This window comes from Charadrius vociferus, unplaced genomic scaffold (genome assembly GCF_000708025.1).
Source record: "Charadrius vociferus isolate BGI_N301 unplaced genomic scaffold, ASM70802v2 scaffold50, whole genome shotgun sequence".
Taxonomy (NCBI): Eukaryota; Metazoa; Chordata; class Aves; order Charadriiformes; family Charadriidae; genus Charadrius; species Charadrius vociferus.
Window position 1 is genome coordinate 2,358,653 of NW_009646445.1, and position 5,681 is coordinate 2,364,333.

The following is a 5,681-nucleotide window of genomic DNA, read 5'->3' on the forward strand; positions in this document are numbered from 1 at the left end:
CGGCCGGCCCGGGCGTCCTAGTCTCGGCCGGGGAGGGCTCGGCGAAGCCCTCCCTGAGGGGGGGCAGGGCCCCTGCCCGCCTTCCCAGGGGTCCCGTTCCTCAGGGATTAGGGCTCGGGTGTGAGGGTTGGGAGAGGCGATCGGGGGTTGCCGGGTCGCTAAGAACAGGAGCGTGAATGTGGCCTCGCCGAGCCCCCCCCCGCCCTGAGTCAAACCGTGCCCCGCGCAGGCGGAGGAACGCCTGAGGAAAGGAGTCCGCCCCTCGACACCCCGATCTGTGCAGCTTGTAAAACTTAACATGCTTCATTGCTTCTGACCTCTCTCGGTTTCTCTCTCCTACATTATTCTATTTGCAGCTGCCGAAACTGAGCTTGAACCATCTGCAGGACAGTCCCCGGGGGCTCCTCCGCCTTTGACGGCAGTGATTTCTGACTTGGTGGTGGGTCACACCTAGGAAAGCGGATAATCAGTGCGCTCTTTGGGATTGCTCTCGTGTGGGAGCCTGCGTACTGCGTCGCAGACTTCTCAAAAAACCATCAGGTCATGCTCCTGCCTTTCTGGGAGCAACCGGCATTCTTGTGTTCATTCCTGACTTGAAATTCTGCTAAGAAAAAATAAGCCTTGTGTGGTGTTATTCATAAACAATTTTCAGCAACTCCAATACAATGCAGCTATTTCTTAAAAAACAACCCAAAACAAAACACCCAAGAGGTGGTACTTGAGAGCTTTCAGCTTTTTTCACACCTAGATCTGAAAGAGTAAAGTTTTTACAATCCTATTGTGTATAGATATGAGTGTATATAGTTACTGGAACTTTTGCTCTGTATGTCAGTCAAATTTGGTAAAACACTAAAAGATATTAGGCTTGTTGGAATATAAAAAAAAAGGAAAAGATGGCTGGATCAAGATCCTACTACTGTTGTCATTCTCCCTTTTTCACGTCTCTCTTGAGGGAAAGACTGCAGCTTGCCCTCAACCCTTATAGTGTGTCAGAGAATCCACATGAAGAAAACACTGTGGGAGGAACTTCACACCAGAGGATTCAGTGATGAGACATGAAATATTAGGAAATCTGGATTTATTAGTTCAGTTCATGAAAGTACTTATCTTTTTATGGCATGTGGTTTTTCTCCATTCATGACAGTTTGGATTCTGGCTCCTACTTTTTGAAAACTTGAGTTTGCGATTAATTGACGTTCTTCAAATGTAGAGCTCCTTATGGGTGTGATGGAGACTTCGGTGCCTTATCCTTTACATTTACTTTTCCATTTCCATTCTCCTCACCTTGCCAAGTTACAGCTACTATTTTTTTTTGCTATTTGCACAGCCATTCCCATCTCAGTTTGTTTGGTTCTGTCTCATTCATCACTCCCAGTTTCTCCAGTTCTCTCTCCGCATTCTATTTCTCTCTTCCCTGCTTTACTGGCCTTTAAGTTGCTATTCTTGCCACGTTTCTCTGTTCGCACCGATTCCCAGTGCCAGTTCTTCCCATCTTTCCTTTCTGCGTGTTCCTCATTCAGAGTCATTCTTCCTTGAAATTTCTTTCTTGAGTTCCCTCCGAGGAGCCTTGTTCCAGCCATTTTGACACCATAGTTTCAGAAAACTTCCAGTCGTACTTGTCCTCCTTTTAGATTGTCTACCTTCTTCCTCTGTGCTGCCTGAGCCTGATAAAGGAAGGATAAACTGCCTGCTCTTCCTTTTTTTACTAGTCTGCCTGTGGCATAGGCTCTAACAACTTGGAAGCAGGTGATTTGTTTTGGCTAAAGTATATGTAACTGAAAAGTGTCTTATGGGCAGTCTCAGAAACAAGAAGTTCTAGGAACCAAGCCCAGGACAAACAAACCGGACCATTTTAGCGCTGAGGGATTTAACGTCTTTAAAAGGAGCTGTCATGTGTCTTTGTGCAAAAATGGGAAAAGAAAGGCAAGGGGAGAAAAAGCATAAGAGTAAAACTGGACTAAAATATATTTGAGAGTCCCCTGAAGGTACTGTGCTGCTTAATGCTCCTGTTGTACTCGCAGGGTGGGTCAGGTGATCTTGGTGTAGAATTATAATGTTAAAACTTGGAATCATTTTTTACTCTGTTTGATTTAAGGAGTAAAACCAACTCATTACTTTTGTTTGGAAAAGCTGAAAAATAATAATGCATGTTGCTTCCTGTTGGTCTTTAAAAAAAAAAAAACAGCCAAAAGCATCCTTCACACTGGCATTCCACATGTATTGAAAAGGATTATGTATATGATACAAATACCCTTTATTTTACTTTTAAAAATATCTGCTCTATTTCTTCAAAAGCTTTCCTCAGTTTACTGTGCTAAAAGATGGTGCCTCTACTTACTTTCTTTACTCACTTCCATATTGTTTATAATGTGAGGAAAGCTTGATTGTTTCTTACTATGTTATTAGTGTGAATGTTTGCTTGTGTAATGGTGTTACTGACTTCCACTGTAGAGTAAGTGCAGTCATATTTAGAATTAAAAGTCCGTTTCCAATGTTGTATTTTACTGTGACAGCTGTCATAGAATGAGTGACAATTTAGTTGCCAGCCTTGCTTTCTGTCCACCCACTCACAGTATCTGGAAGATCTTCAAATTGAATTAGTACACAGGCTTCTCAACCAAAAGCTGTGAAAATGACCTGGGAAATCGACAACGTTTTGTTCCCTCGGAATGTCAGGCATTCTAAGAAGTAATCTAAACTTACATTATATATTTTTTCCACTCTCATCTTTCTATGCTTCTCTGTATTGTTTTTTCTTTCTTTTAATATGTTGATATCTTTGGCCTTTTCTTTAAAGAAATCTATTTTCTTCCTCTGTACTATCATAGAAAGCAGATATTTCAAGTATATGTTAGGCACAATAAAAATGCTTTTCGTCATCTCTTGTTCAGATTGGGGTTTTGTGTTTGCATAATACACATATTTAGCTTCAGGATAACAAAAAATGAGTCAGCAGCTCTGACAGTGAGCCTTTTTGCAAGGCGTGAGCTGTACAGCAATTCCGCCTACTCTCTACGGTTTGTAAACAGCAGATAAAACCCTTAATGCCATCGATAGATTTGTTCTGAATTATGAATAGCATATAGAGCAATGGTTTGCCCAGATTTCATGTGAGCTGTCAGATCGCTTTTGGCTTATATTCACTGCATTCTTAACTTGTCATTTCTGCACAGAGCAGTTTCGTTAGTGGTTATAAACTTCAGCCAAGTTCTGTATGTGAGCAAATTATTTCCTGGAGTATGGTTATTCTTTTAAATAGCACTGGGCACATCTGACAGTTTATGAAATGCTCCTTGAATTAGCACAAGTTCTCAGATGCTGAGACAGTTGTTCTGGTGATAACGACTGTACCACATGAATGTAATTTTGTTAGGCAAATGTTATCAGGAGAAATTTGGAATTTTGTTCTGAAAAATATTTTATGAAAGAAGTACAAAGTGATGTGCCCACGATCACACAGGAAGTCTGTGGCCGAGTATGATGCTGAACCCAAGATCTGCCAAAGTTTATCTGAGGCCTTTCTTTCCTGTTATGGTTTTACATGAGTATATTTATTCCAGAGATTGTATCAGCTGTGTGGGTATAAAAATTCATTTTTATTTCCCTCTTTAACTGTTAACTCCTGTATTTTCAATGCTTGTTTTTTGTTTTTAAACAGTAACTAGTAACTTCATTAAAGTGTGGTGGTTTTTTACAGGCCAGAACAGCATCCTGGCCTGCATCAGGAATAGTGTGGTGAGCAGGATAGGGAAGCGATTGTCCCCTTGTACTCGGCGCTGGTGAGGCTGCACCTCGAATACTGTGTTCAGTTTTGGGCCCCTCACTACAAGAAAGACATTGAGATTCTGGAGTGTGTGCAGAGAAGGGCAACGAAGCTGGTGAGGGGTCTGGAGAACCAGTCTTCTGAGGAGTGGCTGAGGGACCTGGAGTTTAGTCTGGAGAAAAGGAGGTTGAGGGGAGACCTGATCACTTTCTATAGCTACATGAAAGGAGGTTGTAGCGAGGTGGGGATTGGTCTCTCCTCCCAAGTTAACAAGTGATAAGAGAAGAGAAAATGGCTTCAAGCTGCGCCAGGGGAGGGTTAGGGTGGATATTAGGAAAAATTTCTTCACAGAAAGGGTTATCAAACATTGGAACAGGCTGCCCAGGGAAGTGGTTGAGTCTCCATCCGTGGAGGTATTTAAAAGATGGGCAAACGTGGTGCTTAGGGACATGGTTTAGTGGTGGTTTTGGCAGTGTTAGTTTGATGGTTGGACTTGATGATCTTAAAGGTCTCTTCCAACATAGATGATTCTATGATTTTATTCTGTCCAAAGAACTGTGCAGGTCACTTATTTTTCACTGATGTGATGCTGTAAAGACACATTTGAGATCCATTTCTTGTCGTTTTTCTTGTGGCACCTTTTGGGGTTGAAATACTGAAAAGAAACTTAACTCTTGAATAGCTTTTGCCTAGTAAGTAGTTTTTCAGGTGCAAACACAATTAAATGTTAAACCTTTATCTGGTTTATGAACAAGGTGCTTTTGGTTTGAGACAGTTGTGGGTTTTAGAGGAGAGGGAAAGGCCAGAGATATGCCTATTTTCTCCTGATAGCTTTTTAATGATGCTTTTCAGCACTCCAGGCTGTCGTTCTTGATGATCTGTGAGTGCTGCAATGTACACACTAAAGCAGTACAGACAGAAGGTTCTGTATTTTGCAGTGTTTAAAGAATCAAGATTTTGGGCAAACACTGATGATGTCCTCTTTCTAGGCTCATCTGTTTAGCTTCACTCCAATTTGCTGTTCTTGTCAGCAAAATAAACATTATGACAAAAACACCAGCTATCGTCTTTTATTCCTTAATGTCCTTGGATCTTACAGGGGTTGGTTATTTATGGCTCTCAACTGAGAATAGTAGTAACATTTTTATTTTGTATTAGCTCTGAAAGCATATCAGGTCATGATTTTTCTCCTGTTAAATCAGGTTCATTCCCTGTTAATCACTTCGGCATCTCACGGTTGCAAGAACACAAATTTACAGTCCTCTTTTAAACTGTTGAAGTTCAAGGAGGAATTTTTCAGTAAAACAGATTAAATGGTGATGTGATTCTTTCTCACCTGTGGGCCAGACCATTTCTTAGGAGAAAAATGCACTGCTAATAGAAAGATTTGCTACTTCATGTGAAACTTCTTACACAACAATCTCTTTTTATCATATACCTGCATACTACTATTACTGGCATGTGTGTATGCATTTTATCAAATTGCACCTGATGAGTTGCAACTGACTTACGCGCACAAAGCTGCCTTAGTGTCTTTTAGGTGGGAACAGAGTGTTCTCAGTCAGCACAGGAAAGCAAACCAAACACATCTCCTACAACCTGGTGGGGTGTGGTGATGATCTTACAAGGAGCACAGTACATGATAATTTTCAGTCTTTCCAGAAGGTGCTACTATGACACTGTATAAAATCACGGCTTTGACAAGATAAACAGGGAAACTCTTTCTTCACAAGTTTGTTTATTTTACATTTGAGGTGGTTTTATAAGATTCTTGGGCATAGATGCTGAAGTTGGTGGGGCCCATATTTCATCCCTGGTTTCCAGATTGCTAAGTACTTTACCCTGTATTTTTCAAAAAAAATTATGTTTCAGTCCTTCAAACAATGTTTTTCTTTTTAGAAATCCAGTGTGATATTGG